We start from the raw sequence: 21,476 nt of genomic DNA, 5'->3' as shown, positions 1-21,476 counted from the left end.
TGTCTCTGAGATTAGACACTGAAACATATGGGACTGGTGGGAGAAGGGCATCAGTGGGATGAACTTTTGGTGGCTTAAGATGTTGTTTGATTCTGATTTGTAGCTGGCAGAAATCTGGACTTGCATCATGTTCAAAGATGACCAATATCACATTGTTGGCTGTCAATAAATAGGTGCTGTTGTGAGAATAATGGATGAAAGCTGTCACTCAGGTGCTGACAATTCTGCTAGCCATTGTGGGAAGAGAATATGAGCTGGTGTCAGTGCTTCTGCCTTCCTAAACTGAGTTCAGATACAAGCAAGGTGATGTTGAGAGGGTTGCAGTCTTCTGGACCTCAGCTTCCTCATGTGTAGAATGAATGCTTCCAACTGCGTGGTCTCTAAGGTTCCTTCATGACCATAATTTGATGATTTGAATAGAAGTAATCATATCCAGGCACATGGGAAAGTAGAATGGAAATAAGGAAAAGAAAGGGAATGAGAGAATCTGAAAGCAAAGGGAAGTATGGAGATCAGAGAGAGAAGAAAGAAAGCAAAGGCAAGAGCAGATCAACTAGAGGAAGGAAAATACAAGATAAAACAAGCCAACAGTGGGAGGAGAGGTGGTGAATAAGCACTGTAGCTCTTCTGTTGGTCAGTGGAGGCGTCGATCTGAGAAGGAAAGGCTCTCATGATGGATTACTTTCCTTCGTTTTGCACAATCTCAGTTAGCAAGTCAGGCACTTGCTGTTAGAGGAAAAGCGGAAGAAATAAGAAGGTTTAAGTAGATAATTAGAGATTGCTTGAGGAAGGACAGAAGGAAGTTGAGGGTGGAGGGAGTGATGCTGAGGGAAAGGAGAAAATAATCAAAGGGGAGGATGAGGCGTTCCCTTGTCCCACACCATTGGCTCACCCAGACCCGGCACTGGGGCCCCTCTGTTCCAAGAGTTCCCTCCTTTTGCTAGGCGGTTCCTGCTGTATTTATACAGAGTGAAAAATGGAGGTTCTTTTCTCCGTCTCTGACTCTGTAAATGTAGTTAAGTCTACAGAATTTCATCCATCATGATGGAGTCTAGTATTCCCAGAAGTCACTCTCCAGGCATCCTAATGATGTTCACATTTCAACTCCCATTTGCCTAGGCTGTTTTTAAGTCAGGACTCTCAGGGATCATAGTAAAGACAAGTAATTTGAATTCCTTATTTTTGTCTGAATGGGCATGGTGAAGGACAAGTCTGTTAATTAAGGGGCCTTCAATGAGGCAAGAATTTTATTGTTCCAAAACTCCATGGAATATCCCAATCAGAGTCTCTGCATTATACAACTGTAAGAACTACAAAGAAATAAAAATGGTAACAGGTTCTCAGAAGAAATAAGCTCAGTAATACTGAGCTGACATTTATACAATATCAGAAAGTGGGTTACTGAAGAACCCATGTTCCTGTAATGTGCAGGTGTCTCTATTCTTGCCCCGTTACTGATATTGATGTTCATAATCCAAGTGTGCAAATTGCAAACTCCCAATTTCTAGAGTCTTAAGTAGCTTCTGGTAGTTTTTAGTTTGTATTTTTATTTTTTCTAATATATTCTGATACATTAATTTTCATTAATCTCTTGATGAAAGGCCTCCTTTCAAATGACATGGGTTAGGGAATTGGTCCAGGTGTGAAGACTGACAGTGAAAATGACTGAGTCCAGAGATGGGTCAAGGTTGCTAACACATCAGAAAACCACTAGACTAGGTGACTAGTTAAGCAAAGAATATCGACCAGAGAAGATAAGTGAGTAGACACAGTGTTCTGTCTTCTACTTCTTCACAAAAGACTGCAAATCTCAGTGGTCACTTCTGCTTAAACTAGTAGGAGATGTTCATTTTGATGGAGCTTAGAGCCTGGTTTAAAAACTAAGCAGGGCACAACACTGTATCAGTACTTGAAGGCTTGTTTTTCCTGTCTAAGCCTTAGATTCTTTGCTGTGCCATTAATTCTATATCTGAGATCTCTTTCTTACAGATCACTGGTCAAAGCAAATTAAACTGTGATGTAACATATGGTAATGGCCTCCAAAGACAGTTTTGTGAATTTCTGTTATGTTACATTGGCCAGTTGGTGATATTTTAACTGCCCTGCTGACATACATGATTACTTTTATTAACTCAATAAAAACTCTGAATAAAAGTCAAAGGAATCATTTTATTTAATAGTTCAACCACCTAAAAGACAAAGGATGTAGACATGTTGCCTTTGATGAATCATATTCCTCGTTACAAAGACAGACTTTGCCAGCAGGTACAAATCCATATTTGTAGAAGTCATGACGTATTGCTGCATGTTCCTAGAAACTGGAGCGACAAGGCAGGAAATTCACCACTAATCTCCAGTACTCTTGAAGATTCTGTAGCTACAACTACTGATGGATTGGATTATTCATAGCCTTTGCAGTACCTCCCCTTAGAGTAGGAGGGGTGTACATCCCCACCCCAGTGACTTCAGGTTTGGTGATGTGACTTTTTGGGTGATGAAATGTTAGCAGATGTTACATGAACTGAAGTTCCAAATGTGTTTGCATGGTTAGGTGTGGTTTCTTGTCCTTCTGCCATCTAGATGGTCCCAGGGCGAGAGGCATGTGGAGCAGACCTGAAACTGAACTCGAACCACAGCTTGAAGCAGACCCATCCTGGCCAATTTGATGACGAACAAGAGAGAAATAAATGTCTGTTGTTGTTAGCCACTGAGGTTTTTGGGGTTATGATTTAGTTAACATTTTCATAGCAGAACTATGGCTAACAACATATCTAGAACATCATTTTCCTTTCTGAACTAATTTTTTCTATGAGGTTTATAAATAATAATGGACATATCTAAAGATATGTGGTGAGATTACCTCTGCAAGATCTTAATAAAGATTTTTGGAGGTAGGGTTTGTGCTTTTTTGGAAGTGTCCCTGTATTGAGATGAGCTTTACAGAAAAAGCAAGAGAACTTATTTGAACGATTTTTCTTCGTCCTCACACATACAACATTTTTTAATAGTATTTTCAGTATCAGGGTAGTACCTGATATATTGATTTAGAAATCCAGTCTAAGATTTGTTACTTTAGATACGAGAGCACTAAAAAATGCAGAAATGTGGCGTAAAATTTTAAATTCTTTTTCAGGATGTAAAAAGGACAATTTGAACAGTATAATGAGATTTCTCATTTTAGAATACCTTGCTGCTTCTATGCCAGGTCTGTATCCCTCCAGTAGACATTGCTAATCTTTTTAGCCAAAGACATTGACACTTCCTGCTGCTGGCCGGCTTGGCTCAATGCAGCTCCTGGGACAGCCCTGGAAATATAGGCTGTACGTTTACAATCTCATGCTTTGACCAGCAGGCGGAGCTATAGAGTTAGTCCTGTCCCAGCAAGGTCAATCAGCCTGCATTTGCTACCAAATGACTTTTCCCACAACCACCATTCAGCTGGCTCAACTCTGCTGGCACAGTGCTCAAGCTGTTTGTGTGCCAAATCCCATATGGTTTCCGTATGGGATTTGACTACCTACTGTGACACTGTCCCCTCTGGCTTTTCAAATCCTCTTCTGCCTGGGAGCTGGACTTTTCTCCATACCTACAGATTGACAAAGTCCACTCTAGATCTAGCAACATAAATACATCCCATGCGCCTGACTCTTAGCATCATCCCGTGATTGTGCCTGTGCATATGCTGAGGTTCCCTACAGTTCAGACTGGACCTCTTCATTCTTGAAGTGAGTCTCTTGGTCACACATTAGATATCTAATGTGGATTACTGATTGCTACAGTGAGATGTCAGTCCTTCACCAGGCTTGGTTATTACTAGTGCCACACCTAGTCTGTTTCCTCTAGGTTCCAGCTTCATTCTCTCACTCACCAATCCATATTGCTGGCATTCCTCTTGATGTATGTTTATAAAATATGACTTTAGTTTCCTTGATCTACTTTTAATTAAAAAATCCCCTCATGTATTACTTTGCTAGGGCTACCATAACAAAATAACGCAAATGGAGAGACTTAAACAGCAGAAACTTATTTTCTCACAGTTCTGGATGCTAGAAGTTCAAGATCAAGGTGTTGGTATGGTTGGTTTCTTCTGAGGTCTCTCTTCCTTGTTTGCAAATGGCCCCCTTCTTGCTGTGTCCTCACACATTTGTCCCTCTGTCTGTGTTGTCTGTGTTCTCATTTCCCATTCTTATGAGGACACTTATAGTCATATTAAATTAGGGCCTACCCTATTGACTTTGTTTTAACTTAATTGCCTCTTTAAAGGTCCTATCTCCAGTCACACTCTGAGGTACAGGGGTTAGGGCTTCAACATATGAATTGTGAGAAGCACAATTCAGCCCATACACCCATTTCCCAAATAAAAATAATTTTTATTTTTTGATATTTGATTAAATCAGGTTTATTTTGAAGCGTTTTGCTTCAACTTCAAATAATGGTCATGTGACATAGTTTTATCTTTAATTCTTCAGGATACTGATAAGGAGATGCTAATCATTTGAATTTCCAATGATGGATGTAGTCTCCTGCTTACTTATTTTGAAGAATTTCCAGAATTATTACAACTGGATTATCATTGCATAGCAAAATTACTGAGAAAGCAGTGATGTAAATTATGTGTGATATTTATTGCTAGGTAATTCAGAAATGGCTGGAGAGGGAAGAGTGTAGTGGTAAAAGAGGGGTGAGAGAGCTTTGCCACTCTCTTCAAGCCTCCGACTCATCTCTACGTCGTGAATCTGAGTCTTCAGGCTGTGAGTTCTCTCCCTCAGTCTCCTATCTCCTCACCTATAAGCTCATTCTATCTACAACTCTTCCTCCACATTTGCTTGGAATTCCACTCTTTCACACCCCCTTATGTGATTTGCTTTATTATCTCTTTTCCAAATCCTCATACTCTTTCTCTTCCTAAGTAACTTCTCATCCATTTTTTTACATGATGCGGGTTTGCTCATATATCAATTTTGCTTCACAAAAAAACCCACCCATAATTCAGTGACTTAAAAACAGCACCATTTATTTAGCACATGCGCCTTAGGTGGGTGATCTAGGTTGGGTTTGGCTGAGCAGTTCTCTGGTCTTAGATAAGCTCCCTGCCTGGTGATGGGCTGGGGGAATGATATCACTTAAGGCTCAACTCACTATTTTCTGGTGTCTAGGCTCCACCTTTCCCCAGTTCCACAGAAACTGATCCTACTAAGAACATAACGACCTGCTTAATCACTCAAACCGATGGAGGATTTCAGGTCTAATCTTACTTGACTGTCCTTCAGCATTGGTACTAACGATGGCCACTATCTTTGTGAAATAATTTTTTCCCCATTGGCTTCCAAGAGTTCTTTACTTCTTTAATTTTTATTTTTTTAGCTTCCTCTCACTTATTCTACTTTTCTCATCCCTTACATAGTAGTTCTTCCCAGGAGTCTATACTCAGAACTTGTCTCACTCTATCCTCTCTCTAAACAGTTGTGTTCACTCCCATGGTGTTAGTTGCCAGCTGTACTGACTGTCCGAAGCAGAGTGGGGGAGAGTACAAGTCCTAGTTGCATTATGAGGACTGGTCAAAAAATTATGCCTTACCTAAGACTGTTTACAGAGCCATAATTTAAGGGGGAAGCAAAGTGAATAAGCTAAAGAGGTCACCCAGTGAAAGAGGAAGATCAAAGAAAAATCTTGAACATATGAGAATAGAGCCTGAGATCAGAGAGGTAGGGGTAAATAAAAAGGGAGAGAACAGGCAAGCAGGGAGGTAGGATGGGGTGGAGGGTGTAGAATGTGTGTGAACAACAGGGATAAGCATTGTTCCATATGACTTGTATGGGTAAACTTGTTCTGTATTGCATGGAGGACAAGTTTTATTTAAAAGGCCAGAGATATATTGATTCAAAATATATTTATTAAGAATTTACTATATTCCAGGCTCTGTTCTATGCATTTGGGATTTTTCAGCAAATAAAGAGGTAAAAAGTATATGTTATTAAAACGTTTACATTGGGGATGGGGGATGGGAACAGACCATAAACAATTAACATAATAAAAAAGTGAAAATAGCTTAAAAGGTGATAATTACTATGGGAAAATTAGTATGAATAAATAGCAAGGGGAATCAAGAGTGCAGGAGGATGTTAAAAATTAAAGGGTGATTGGAATTGGCTCATTAAGAAGGCAACATTTTAACAAAGGACAAGGTGAGCCACATGGATATCTTGGAGGGGTGTACTCCAGACAGAGAGAAGAGCCAGTGCAAATGTCTTAGGTCTAAGGCTTTCAGTGGTTGGAAAATAAAACTACAGAGAGCATCACAGGGTCCATGGCACCTGCAAGTATCACAGAAAATCATCTGAAGTGCCCACATATCTCCAAAAGGCAAGGTAAGCTGGCGGTGGGCTGGTGGGCCAGAAGAGAGCTGGAGGTTGAAAATAAGAGACCATAGAGGTATATGCCTACCAATTAGTGGTCCTGCCGAGGATAGTGGTGCAGAGTCAGAGGGGACAGAGTCTTGCAGCCATGGTTGGAGGTGAGGGTAGCTAAGCCTCATTGTGGTCCAGGGAAGGAGAAGGTCAGCACCCAGACCACAGTTTTCTTCAGAGGATGACATGTAAGCCTTTTAGTAATTTAAATTATCTTAAGAAACAAGGGAGTAAAAGGGAAACTCTGAATTTAGTGAGTATTTGCCCTAGGAGACTGAATTCCAAATTAAAGGGAAACGGAGTTCTCTCAAATTGGAAACATTATATTTGTTTGCTTTTTTATTCTTAAACAAAATTGTAACTTGAAAGTCAACTTAAATTGAGTTATATTTTTAGACACATGAGAAATATTATACTTGCCACGTGTATGGTTTATAGATAAAAAAGAAACCAAGAGTTAATTGAAAATGTTATTTTGATATTTAATCATTGAAGGTTACACATCAGCTTGTTGACAGAATATTTGTTTGTACTTCTGCTATTTATCAAATATTTACTGTGTACCTCCCACACATAATCACTCTGCCTTAAATTACAAGCAAATTATGAAGCTTTGCAAGACACTAATCCTGTCCTCAAGTGGATGACAATGTATAATAGAAAAATATAAATATAAAATTTTTTGTTATTGGAAACATATTAAGTGGTCTTTGCAAATTTGCTTCCAGACGGGCAGAGATAGATTAGAAAGTGAAAATATTTTTTGAGCAATTTACAGAAAAAATTGAGTGAAAGTACATAGAGTTCCCATAAATCCCCTCACTTAATCCCCCAATTTCCCCTATTATTAACTTCTTGCATTAGTGCGGTGTATTTGTTACAATTGATGAGCCAGTGTTGTTACATTATAATGAACTATAGAGTCCCTTAAGGTTCACTTTATGTTTTACACATTCTATGGGTTTTGACAAATGTATAATGGCAAGTATCCACCATTATACTATCATACAGAGTAGTTTCCCTGCCCTAAAAATTCTGTGCTCTGCCTATTCATCCCTCCTTCCCCCATCCCCTGGCAACCACTGATCTTTTTATTGTCTCTATAGTTTTGCCTTTTCTACAAAGTCGTATAGTTGGAATCATACAATGTGTAGACTTTTCAAATTAGCTTCTTTCACCTAGTAATATGCATTTAAGTTTTCTCCAAGTCTTTTCATGGTTTGATAGTTCATTTCTTTTTATTGCTGAATAATATTCTGTTGTATGGATATAACACATTTTGTTTATCCATTCACCTATTGAAGGACATCTTCATTGCTTTGACATTTATTTTTTAATTTAGTCTTTCTTCTCTTCTAAGACTGAATCTTTATACTTTTTAACTTAAATTTGATCTGTCTATGCTTTAACTGGAAAAGCACTTATATAATGTTGTATTAGAACTTGTTTGATTGTAAGTGACAGAAACCCAAACTGAATCAATTTAAGCAAATAACTTAATTTACCTTAAGGGTACAGTGATAATACATGCAGCCCAAAGACAGGAACAAGAATGAGCCTGAGAAACAAGTGAAACTTGTCTGAGGATATCTCATCTTGATTGTGAAAGCAGATTATATATGTGTGTATGTATCAATCTATACACACACACACACACACACACACACACGATTCTTTCCAGATTGGTTTTTAACAATGTATAGCTCTAGCCAATGGAAAGAAGCTAGTCTGATTTTCACTTTTGGTATCAAATTCAGATTCCTATGAAGACCCTCATTGCTCCAACTCTGGTGCCGTCTTCTGGATCAATCAATCATGCCTTTGAAGCAGGGTCAAGAGAAGACCACTGTTTTTGCAATGACCATGTGGAAAGGTTAATTGGGGTAGGATTGATCATATATAGTATGTGGTCAGAAGAAAGCAGTGCATCTAAAACAACTGTGAGGTTTAAAAAAGGAAGAATCCATGTTTTAAATACAACTGTATTTAAACTATAGAAAATATATCCGAATATGGAAAAAAGTACAAAGATAAAAATTAACAAAATATTTTAGTGATTATGTTTTATTTTTACTTTTCTAGGTTTTATAGAACTCTTTTGCTGTTTATTTTTATCATGAAGTGATGTATTAAAAATTAGGTCCCAGGCTTCCCTGGTGGCGCAGTGGTTAGGAGTCCGCCTGCCGATGCAGGGGACGCGGGTTCGTGCCCTTTAACAAAATATTTTAGTGATTATGTTTTATTTTTACTTTTCTAGGTTTTATAGAACTCTTTTGCTGTTTATTTTTATCATGAAGTGATGTATTAAAAATTAGGTCCCAGGCTTCCCTGGTGGCGCAGTGGTTAGGAGTCCGCCTGCCGATGCAGGGGACGCGGGTTCGTGCCCTGGACCGGGAGGATCCCACGTGCCGCGGAGCGGCTGGGCCAGTGAACCATGGCCGCTGGGCCTGCGCGTCCAGAGCCTGTGCTAAAAAAAAAAAAAAAATTAGGTCCCTATCCAGGTATTAAAATAGTATCTATCGCAGAAAGTAACTTTACTCAGTGTGTTTTTGAGATCAATAATTTATAGTACATGTTGACTCTTTCTTTAGCTTGCTGCTGGGAACAGAGGGTAAGAAAGACTATTCAATATTTTTTGGGTAAACTTAACCAAGGGTAAATACCTGCCTTGGTTTTCCTGCAAAAACCAAGTTTATGAATTTGTCATTACAGTCATTTTGGAGTGACTGAAACACATGAAGATAACTTATATGCATCTTAAATCATTAGTAGCATTCACCAACTGATTAATTTAGCAGCAATGACTAGAAGTATCAATGACAAAGAGCATAAATATGTTGTGGCTTTGTGTTTCAATATAGAAAGGTAGAAACGTTAGACAGGCAGAAATGATGTAACAGCAGTCATTCATTGTCCATTTACCATTATTCATCTATTAATTCAGCCAGTGTTTACAGAGTATTTACTATGAATTGTCTGTGAATCTTTTAGTAGTTTGAACTCCCTGAGGCCTGACCCCTGTTTTTTGTTGTATGCCTTTGTATCCTTAGCATATAATACTACACTTGCATTAGAGTAAGGACACGATAAACATGTGATGATTTAAACTGAATTGCGTTGCCTGGTGCTGGCAAATAAGAGTGATTAAAAGGTCCCTGTGCTCATGGACCTCTGCCCAGTGGAAAGTAAACAACACATGAAGGCAACATGCTCCCTTTAATTGAGTACTGCTATATGCTAAGTACTTTCACACAGAGCATCTTTAGACCTGACAGTACCTCTGTGTGTGTGTGTGTGTGTGTGTGTGTGTGTGTGTGTGTCTGTGTGTGTGTGTTGTGGGGAGAGGGTACTATATGGTTAAAATTCAGACAGAAAATTTAAATACCTTGTCCAACGATACCTAGCTAATAAGTGTCATAACAGATTCAAAGCCACACTCTTAAGAATTTTGTGTTTAAATCCATTACTGGCTCATATGGTGAGCTTGGTTAGCCTGTTTATGTTTTCTGTTTAAAGCAGCTCCTTTTCCTTTGTATACTATCAGAAAAAATAATGCTATTTATTTTCAATAATGTGCTTGAATTGTTTTTCCAGTGGGATTATGGGACTCATTAAAATGTTCACGCTGTCCCATTTGTGACCAACAGCAGACATTTCAATATAAGGGCCAATGGGTCCTTAAATAGCAACCTCTTCCTCTTTGGGGGTAGGGCCAGTGACCTTGGCATCAGTAATGCCAAGCTTTAGTCAACTGAGCTCTAGTACACTATAAACTCATTATTTCCCACTTTATCTCTTTGATTTGTATAGTCATCAGCTTCCAGATTCTAGTATTCCTTCCTACTAATAATTAGACTCTGAAAACTCAAATACCAAAAATCATATAGTTTTAATATTCTTAAAATAAATATTAAAGATGAATATTTAATATTTTTACACATATGTAAATGTAATATTTTAATAGCATATGCTCCTGTAAAAGGACATCTAGATAGCAAAGCAATAATAATTTAGAAATGTATCTTGCAGCTGAGGAGAGGGGCTTTCTTACACAAGAAGGGCTTTGGATCAATTCATTCTATAGGAAGCATGAGCCTGAGGCATCCGTGACTAGATTACACAGGATCTTTATCATTCTCCTTTGTCAAAATACTTCTTTACCACTCAAAGATGTGAGCACTAACAGGACCTGTGGTACTGAGTAGTCATTCCCTTTGTTCTCTGCAATCACCACTGTTCACTGCCACACTATTTAGCAATGACATTTTTCTTAATAGAGAATCCTGAAGCTACATTTATCCCCAAACTATTGCTCAAAGTGTGTTGAAAATCAAGAGCTCCAATGAGGTGGTACGATGTAAGAGAAAAATGGGTGTTCTTATGGTTCAGCACCTTGGGAAATAAGTGTCTTTAGACATCAAGCAGTATCTATTAAACAGCACTGACACAAAGCACCACTAATTCTGCTAAATAAAAGCCATGCTTCTTGAATCCAGTATATAATTCATGATCTCACAAGATTAAGAATAATCTTGATTCTTAGTAAATTAAATTTCCTTTGCATCTTAATTTTTATTTGCTTTGGTTAAGGATTTTGAAGTGTACCTTTAACCTAACAGAGACATTGCAATCCTAATGTAATCATCAGATTGTAGTATGAAAATTCAAGTTCTAGGGTGAGTCTGAAAAACTTTCAAATTTGAGATTTTTATTATAATTAGTATGCCTGTGTTAATGTTTGAGACAGTTTAAATATTTTCTAAAAGAGAACAGAAAAATTATTAAAAATTGAAGGTTTTTTTGAACCCAGATGAATGGAGAAGTTAAAAGAATAGTATTCTAAAAATAGGAATGAACTGAGGAAGTTTCATAAAAGGAAACAATAACCCACTAAATACTGTTTCCTTTACAATCATGTTTATATTATTCCAGTCTTTAAAATGAAAAGTAAATATTCAATAGGTTTGGAAAGACTAAAAATATATTTCCCATATGTGAAAACAACTGATTTTCGTTTTAAAGAAATCATTCTTGAATATATCCTTATATGACATGCATTTATAAGAAGGAACCCATTTTTTATCACTTTGGGGGTTTTTAAACTATGAGACATTATAATCTTTGTCTCATCTCTTTCTTTTGCTAATGTCTTCTCTGTGCCTTTGATCATGGTCCCCTACCCCCATCTTCCACCACGACTGTCCTTCAGTCCCTGTTTCTACCTAAGTATCCTTGGCACCAGGGTTGGGATATTCTACAGGCCAGATTGAAAATTTTCCTAGGATATCAACTTAATAAAGAGCATTTCCATAGACAGCAGGATATTTCCACCTGAAGATGGCGAGACAAGTTACTGCTCAGTAAATACTTGACTCAAATTACTGTTCCCTTACATAAATATGGAAAGGCACTCCATGCACTCACCACCTCCTGTCTCCCAAATAAAAGCCAAATACCACTGGGCAAGAGTCGATTTACTTTCTTGGATAATGCTGCTGATTGTAGCAAATCAATATTTTGCTGTTGATCCTCTGAGTGGAGAGAAACCAAAATGATTTTCATATGAAGTCCCAATTTATAAACATTTGTAATCTTGATAGTGACCAGGCTTCCTGGCCTTCCCCAATCAATAGAAATTGACTAGAGCCCAGACAAGAAATTCAGGCAAGGCTTTATTGGGGAAGATCAAGAACCCTGCAGCTGGGGAGAGTGAAAACAAGTAAAAGGGTAACAGATTCTCTTGCTTGCTCCCCAAGGGGTGGGGGGGGGCGAGCTGGTTCCTTATATGGGTGAGAGTAGGGGTGTGTGTAGGGGTCAGGCTGGAGGGATGGCTTAAGTCAGGCGTCCCCAACCGGGCTGCAGAGCAGGAAGTGAGTGGAGGGCGAGCGAGGGAAGCTTAATCTGTATTTACAGCCACTCCCCATCCCTCGCATTACCGCCTGAGCTCTGCCTCCTGTCAGATCAGCTGCGGTATTAGATTCTCATGAGAGCGCGAACCCTACTGTGAACTGCACATGTGAGGGATCTAGGTTGCGCGCTCCTTATGAAAATCTAATGCTTGATGATCTGAGGTGGAGCTGAGGCAATGATGCCAGCACTGGGGAGCAGCTGCAAATACAGATGATCATTAGCAGAGAGGTTTGACTGCACAGAGACCATAATAAATTAATTGCTAGCAGACTAATATCAAAACCCTATCAGTGAGTGTCAAGTGAAAACAAGCTCAGGGCTCCCACTGATTCTGCATTATGGTGAGTTGTATACTTATAATATATTACATTATAAATACTATTATATTTCTATTATTAATAATAGAAATAAAGTGCACAATAAATGTAATGCACTTGAATCATCCCCAAAACATCCTTTCTCCCCGGTCCATGGAAAAATCGTCTTCCACAAAACCAGTCCATGGTGCCAAAAAGGTTGGGGACAGCTGGCTTAGGTGGTTTGCCCACGCTTTGGTGGTGTTGAGTGCAGGGGGCGTGCACAGGACCCTGCTTTTGCTCCTGACAGCCTGTTTTTGTTCCTGGCTTTTCAGAATTGGCAGTTGGGTTTTTCTGGTCTTTTTGTATCTTGTTGTCCATAATTTGCTCCAACTGCACAAGCATGCAGTTATTTTTAGTCCTTTATAGTTTCTTTGTATTTTGTTGCTTGAGGAGACGTTTGTCCAGGTGCAAGCAGTGCAGCAAAGGGTCCCAGGTCCCAGATCCCAGCCTATCTCAAACTGAAGTACCAATGTATTGCATTGTTTATTCCTTAATTCAACAATCAGACATTGAGTATTCCAGGCACAACAACAAGTGGTGGGATTTCAAGACAATTAAGGAAGAAGACATGGTTTCTTCCATCTTGGAGACATTAGTCTGGGGAAACAAAAGACTTGATCAAGGAAAGAAACAGCATCTATCACAGCCATTTGGGATTAAACACACCAAATTGCTTATGAACTTTGGACTGAATGTGTATATCTCCTCACAATTCATATTCTGAAGCTTAAATCCCCCATGTGATGGTATTTGGAGGTGGGGAGTTTGGGCAGTTAATTGAGTAATGAGGGTGAAGCCCTCATGAATGGCATAGTGCCTTTATGAGTAAAGACAGGACAGAAATCATCTCTCTCTTTCTCTACTATATGAGAATGCAGTGAGAAAATGGCCATCTGCAAACCAGAAAGAGGGCTCTCGCCAGATACTGAATCTGCTGGTGTCTTGATCTTGGACTTTCTTACCTCCAGAACTGTGAGAAATAAATTTCTATTGTTTAAGTCACCCAGTCTATGATATTCTTGATATAGCAGCCCTAACTGTCTAAAACAGCCTTACTGCTAGGATTCCTTTGGACCATAGGTCCTTTACATGTAGCTGATCCATGGGTCTTTGATTAACAACATACAGGAGCAAAAGGAACCCAAGAAAATAAGTAATGAGAAGAGGAATTTCTGGGGACTATGTATTATCAGAAGATTTTTCATTATCTGAGTCATTGATTAATTAAATACTTACTGAACATGTTATGTGTCAGACACTATTGGGTTTGCATAGTGATAAACTAGGTAGAAATAGTATCTCTCATGGGAGAGTCAAGTAAAAAAAATATCCCCAAACAGAATGCAAAATAGTACATTTTTTTAAAGCCCAGGTTGTGATGAAAAACAAACAAACAAACAAATACGGGGCTCATATATTAGATTGTAAGCAAAATGAGGGAAGGGATTCCCATCTATTTTGTTCACTCTCTTCAGGAGCAAAAACAGCATTTGACACCCAGAGCCTACAACAATAAAATCTTGGTTGAATAAATCTGCCAAATAACAGGAGGGGGTTGTATTAGTGGGATGATCAGAGAAGATGCATGTATCAGTTTCTTATTGCTGCTGTAACAAACTACCATACACCTAATGGCTTAATTAAAAACACAAACTTATTATCTTACAGTTTGATTGTTCAGAAGTACAAAATGGATCTCACTCAGCTAAAATCAAGGTGTCAGGAGGCTGCATCCCTTCTGGAGACTTCAGGGGAGAATCACTTTCCTTGCCCTGTTTTAGCTTCCAGGCAACTCCATTCACTGGCTCACAGCCCTTTTCTTCCATCTTCAAAGATGCTGAGCCCTTCTCACATTCCATCTATTGGGTTCTCTCTTCCATAGTCTTATCTTCATTTTCCACCTTTACAGACTCTTGTGATTATGTTGGGAACACCAGGATAATCCAGGAAAATCTCCTTATTTTAAGTCAGCTGATTAACAACCTTAATCCATCTGCAGTCATAATTCTCCTTTGCCATGTAACCTAATATGCTTACAGGTTCCAGGGACTAAGATGTAGGCATCTTTGGAGGGTCATTATTCTGTCTACCACAGTTTTCTCTGAGTAGTGTTGTTGAGGAACTAAGACCTGGAAGATGAAAGAAGTCAGGCATGCATCATCAAAAAATCTAGAAACAATAAATGCTGGAGAGGGTGTGGAGAAAAGGGAACACTCTTGCACTGCTGGTGGGAATGTGAATTGGTTCAGCCACTATGGAGAACAGTATGGAGGTTCCTTAAAAAACTACAAATAGAACTACCATATGACCCAGCAATCCCACTACTGGGCATATACCCTGAGAAAACCATAATTCAAAAAGAGTCATGTACCAAAATGTTCATTGCAGCTCTATTTACAATAGCCAGGACATGGAAACAACCTAAGAGCCCATCATCGGATGAATGGATAAAGAAGATGTGGCACATATATACAATGGAATATTACTCAGCCATAAAAAGAAACAAAATTGAGCTATTTGTAATGAGGTGGATGGACCTAGAGTCTGTCATACAGAGTGAAGTAAGTCAGAAAAAGAAAGACAAATACTGTATGCTAACACATATATATGGAATTTAAGAAAAAAAAATGTCATGAACCTAGGGGTAAGACAGGAATAAAGACACAGACCTACTGGAGAATGGACTTGAGGATATGGGGAGGGGGAAGGGTGAGCTGTGACAAAGCGAGAGAGAGGCATGGACATATATACACTACCAAACGTAAGGTAGATAGCTAGTGGGAAGCAGCCGCATAGCACAGGGATATCAGCTCGGTGCTTTGTGACCGCCTGGAGGGGTGAGATAGGGAATGTGGGAGGGAGGGAGATGCAAGAGAGAAGAGATATGGGAACATATGTATATGTATAACGGATTCACTTTGTTATAAAGCAGAAACTAATACACAATTGTAAAGCAATTATACCCCAATAAAGATGTTAAAAAAAAAAAGGCATGTAAGGGGTGTGTGTGTGTGTGTGCATGTGTCTGTGTGCACATAAGCTAGTAGGGAGGCAGGGGTTGGAGTGGTAGAGAGGGGAGAGAGCCTTTTCATACAGTCTGTGAGAAAGAATTTGAATTTTATTCTAGGTACACTTAAAAGCTATTGGTTTTAAGCAAAAAAAAAAAAAAAATAGATCTGATTTATATTTTAAGAGGGTCATTTGTGGGAGAAGTTGTAAGAAAAGGGATGGATCCATCCCAAAAAAGCATGTATTTTTAAACTTCAGAAAGCTAGAAATGTGATAGTTGGATTTATGAGAGAGGCCAGCTGGGTAGGTTATGGACTTGGGGGCTGAGGAATCTGCTTGGGGTGGTGTGGGGCTCATTCCCCCTGGTTGGTTGTAGACTTGGTCAGGAGAGAAGGCTTGGAGTGAGGTGAGCAGTGGGGGGATGGAAGTGGCCCGAGCAGGGGACAGTTGTTTCCTCTGTGAACACATTCTTCACTGGTGAGTCTTTTCCAGATTTTTAGACAAGGTAAGTCCTTATAGCAAGATCTGGCTCTCTGTCTGATTTTGGCCTAAATTCCAAAGAGGGTAAATGAGGAATTGGGTCATGCAAGTGAAGAAGATTCCAGGATCTGAGCAGCTGATAAACTTGTGGCCACCTAGAGGTAGCCAAATGCAGAGGCACATAATTTTTGGAGTCTGTTACTCAAAAGTTTTATGGACTGGAATAGTTTAAATAAGAAAGTGGGCCTAGGAAATTTATTTTAAGAACTACTTTTTGTAACACAGAAAGGAGGAAGCACATTTTGTCTTGCTTTGTTAATATCCACAAAACCCTGGCCCCATGAAAAAGGTATAGAGAGCCCTTTATGTTTCCTCATTCTAGGCAGCAATCTTGGAGGACTGGCAACAGTGTCTCCTGTGTGTTCTGAGGTGCCCAGTGCAGCCCCAGGCCCGTGGGGATATTCAGTCAATGCTGCAGCTCTGGACGGCGTCTGTATTTGTTTAATAAGCTTTAATCATCATCATCTTCATCCTGTATGGTTTATTAAAATGCCTGCAGGTAAAGCAGTTTATCAGTGAGGGAGTACACATGGTACTCTGCACTGTGTTGTGATATTCAGGTATTACTGCACTGAGGAAACTGAGGGTAAACTAATACCACCAGTACCTTCTGCTATTAAGATATCTGAGCCTGCTCAGCAGGCCAGGCGTGGCCTGGAGCCGGTGACTTGGCAGAGTCTCAGCCACAAGCAGATGTTCATTTGGATGCTAATTAAAATTTATAAACCATGTATTTTTTTTTTGGTTACACACTTTGATAAGTTATTTCTTAAATACCTTCCAAGTGCATCCCTTAATAACCAATTAAAACTATTTTAAAAGAATTTACTGTTTTAAAAGGAGTGTATTGTTTTGTATGTGCCAAAAAGAGAGCAGAATGTAAGGAAATCTGCATTGAGATATTTAGCATGGGATTATCAAAAACAAACAAACAAACTCCATGTGTGGGCATTTCAGATATTTGGTGTTGAGAGGGTCAAATGGCATGCCAGCATAGGAACCTGTAGTTCTACACACTCTGTAGGTCTCTGTCTTCAAGTACCACTGGGAGGGCTCTGCTTTCTGTGACAGAGGAGTTATGCGGTCTAATTTCCTGGTGTCCTCCCAGCTTCTCTCCAGTCACTCAGCATTCTTGGAGGAAGCCCAACTGTGGATAGAGAAATATCAGGACTGTCATGAAGGAGAGAGAAAAACATTGGCATAAGCAGGCAATGCACACAGTAGAGTGAGTAGAAATTACTGTGGGAGAAATTGTAGATACCATTTATGTAGCACACAATTGGGATCTGCAGATGGAGGGGAGAGAACTTTGGAACAGCTGGAGCCTCTTTAGGCTGCCTCGGTCCACGGGAGATGAGAGCATGCAACTGGAGATAGAATAAGCCTTTTTCTGGCTCAAATAGCACGGGACTGGGATTGGCAAAAGATGAACACGTATTTTCCTTTTTTAGTCTCCTCGATCCATTTTCCTTTCTTTCAGTATTTTTCTGTAATCCTTACTTTAAAATAAGCAGAAAGTTACCAGCTCTGTAGTGCTTGCAGGCAAAAATGGGAAGAGGCTACCCACTGTGGATGAAAATAATGAACTTCATTGGGATTTTCATATAAAGAAGGAAATAGAGAAATAATAGAATGTTGGTGGTGACTGCCAGAGAGAAAACCCCGCTTAGAAAGGTTTATGAGGTAGTAAAGACCTAAAAGTGATCATTTTAGTTATTGTGCCCACTGTGAATTTTAGTTCAGATAATAACCTTAGAATTCTCTCTCCCCAACCTAGCTCCAAGGCATCATATAGAATTCTTTCATTTATTGAATTGACAAATACTTGAGTTTCAGGCACTGTGTTTTGGTGCTATGTGTACAATCAACAAGAGATACAGGGCCCCACCCCTCAGAGATGGCACTTAATCCAATCTCCAGGAGGGGACTTGGCTCTGAACTTCTTCCGAGGCAGAAGAGTTGCATTATGTCAAATTTGGAACTGTATGGATTTTACTGACTGAGCAAAGAATCATTCTTGGAATCAAAATTATTGTTAGAGTCCCTTTCACCCAATGCAACCTCCCAAAAGATGTTAAATGAACATTCATGATTATAGAGTAAACTTCAGAAGCTTGTACACCATGGCACAAAATGTGTGTAAGAGTACTATAAAAACAATTATATATTGGTGTAGTTTTCATTTAAGAGAGCTGTTTTTCTTTTAGACTTATGTTGCAAAGCATACTTTTTTCATAAAGAGAGAAATCTCTTTAGTTGGCATTTATTGATTATTAAAACAATAATAATTGTTTATAAACATGTAAGAATACATTAAAGAAGCACAAAATGATAATATTGGCAAGATTTAAGATATAAAAATGTATATGTGTTACCTAGAAAATTCTATTTGCATTATGATTATACAAATGTTATATATACTCATTCATTCAATAACTCTGAGCATTTACTATACTAGGTAGTGGGAGTCATGGAAAGAGTGATATGATCCTTGCCTTCAAGAAGCTCATACACTAGTTGCAGGCAGATCCACTACAAAGGAACAAAGGAACAATTGTAATATGACAAATGTCACAATACAGGTTTTATGATCTTCAAAGAGAAGGTCTGTACCCTGGCTGAAAAAGTAAGGAAGGGCTTTGCAGAACATTTTAAGCATTAAAAATGAATAGACATTTGCTTGCTAAATAATTAGGGGAAGAACCCTTGAGGCAGAAGTCACAGATTTTAGAAAGAGTATGGAATGTCGGGGAATCAAGAAAGGCATGCCAAATAAGGAGCAGAGTCCTCTTAGGCAGAGTGGTGGCTGATAAGTCTGGATAGACAGGTAGGGGCTGAGATTATGGAACTTTATGTAATATGCCAGTGTTTTTATTTAACGCTGGAGAAAAAAATTAAGCAAGATAATAAGAAAATCCAATTTTCAAATCAAAATGATCTTTCTGCTGGCAGAGGGAATGAATAGGAAGGGTCTGGGGAGTATGAATTTCCTATTTCCTATTGCTGCTGTAACAGATTGCCACAAACTTTTGTGGTTTAAAACATCACAAACACATTACCTTACAGTTCTAAAATCAAAATGTTAGCTGGACTGTGCTCCTTCTGGAGGCTTAATGGGAGAATTGGTTTCTTTGCTTTTGCCAGCTTCTAGAGGCTGCCTGCATTCCTTGACTCGTGGCGCCTTCCTCCATCTTTGTTCAAAGCCAGCGGTGTAGCATTTTCATAGTGTCATCAAATCTCAATCTCTCTCTCTCTCTCTCTCTCTCTCTCTCTCTCACGCACACACACACACACACACACACACACACACACACACACACACCCCGTTCCCTTTTTTTAAGGACCCTTGTGAGCACATTGAGTCCACCTGGATACTCCAGGATAATCTCCCCATTTCAAGGGCCTTCACTATATTAAATCTGCAAAGTCCTTTTTGCTGTATAAGGTAACACATTCATAGGTTCCCAAGATTTGGGCATGGACATATTTAAGGGGCCTTATTGTCTATCCCAGGGTGGGAGGAGAAGAATGAAATAGAAACATCATTTAGGTGACTGCTTCTCTAATCCAGGTTAATGATGATGAGGACTTAAAATGAGGTCATGACCAAGCAACCTCACTCCTAGATATTCACCCAAGAGAAGTAAAAGCACACGTCTACGAAAGTACTTTTGGCAGCTTATTTATCAGCTCTAAACTAAAAACAACCTAAGGGTCCACCAATAGGAGGTTGGATAAACAATCTGTGGTATATTCGTGACGGAGCACTGTTTAGTAATACAAAGGAACAAATTTATAATACTAGCAGAGCATGAATGAATTTCAAAACAGTATGCCAAATGAAAGAAATCAAATAGAAAGAAATAATACTATATGATTTGATTTGTTTGAAGTTCTGGAATAATTCAGAAGCTTATCTATGGTGAGGAGGATCAGAACAGTGGTTGCCTCAAGAATGAGGCCAAGAATGAGATTACCTGGAAATGGGTATGAAGGAACTACATGGGATGATGGGAATATTCTTTTTTTTAATTTTTTGTTAATTTAACTTAATTAAATTTTTTATACTGCAGGTTCTTCTTAGTTATCTATTTTATACAAATTAGTGTGTATATGTCAATCCCAGTCTCCCAAATCATCCCATCACCCCCCACACCTGGATGATGGGAATATTCTGTACCTTGATTGGGGTGAGATTACTCAGTTTACATAGATCAGCTCACCAAACTGTACACTTAGGAGCTGAATATTTTATTGTTTATGAATTATACATCAATTAAGATTAAAGTATATTGAAAAATACAGAAGTAGTAGTGGGAATAAAAAGGCAAAGGATCAAGAGCTATTTTGAATCTAAAATTGACAATAATTTGTAAGCCATTGAATGCCAGTGGAAGAAAAAAGAGAAAAAGAGAAATAGACATGGAAATAAATTTCCAAATAGCATTAAGAAAACAAAATCAACCAGTATGGTTTTTAGATGCAGATTTCAGTTTTATCAACACTGTAAAAATATATAGGTATTAGCTCTTCTCTAAACGTTTGATAGAATTCACCTGTGAAGCCATCTGGTCCTGGGCTTTTGTTTGTTGGAAGATTTTTAATCACAGTTTCAGTTTCAGTGCTTGTGATTGGTCTGTTCATATTTTCTATTTCTTCCTGATTCAGTCTTAAGACACAAAGTTTTGACTGATGACTTATGAAATAGTAAAAATGAAAAACATTTAAGAATTTATTTCTTATTCTCCTCTTTAATCAAAGGATTAAATGTTAGTTATTAACCTCAGATGGGAGCAGTGACTGAGTTTGGATCTCTGGTGTGAAAAATAGGGCAAATGGGATTCAAGCTTATTTGCTAAATGGAAAAAATATATATAATTAACACCAACTCTGCTGTATTCCAGGACCAGTTTGTGAGGCAAATAAATTCAGCAATTAGTGTTGTTTATTCGGAATTGAACAGAAGATATTTCTTGAACGTTTCAAAGCTTTTGCCTGCTGTGAACATTAGCATGGTCATCAATACATTCAAACTGATTTAAAGAATAGTGAAATTTAGTTAAGCTGCGAATTATTTTTGAAAACCATTATACTCAGTACCAACATTTTGGAAATAAAGAGGTTGCTTTAGAGAATCTGATTTTTTTTTGAGTTTATTTAATATGAACAGACAGGATCTGAATCTCTGCTGTGATAATTCCATTGGTTGTCTAACTCCAAGGTTTTTCCCTTTGCCCTCTCCACTCCTCTC

Source organism: Neophocaena asiaeorientalis, unplaced genomic scaffold (genome assembly GCF_003031525.2).
Source record: "Neophocaena asiaeorientalis asiaeorientalis breed wild unplaced genomic scaffold, Neophocaena_asiaeorientalis_V1.1 scaffold296, whole genome shotgun sequence".
In the NCBI taxonomy this organism is placed as follows: domain Eukaryota; kingdom Metazoa; phylum Chordata; class Mammalia; order Artiodactyla; family Phocoenidae; genus Neophocaena; species Neophocaena asiaeorientalis.
This window is presented reverse-complemented; position numbering follows the sequence as displayed.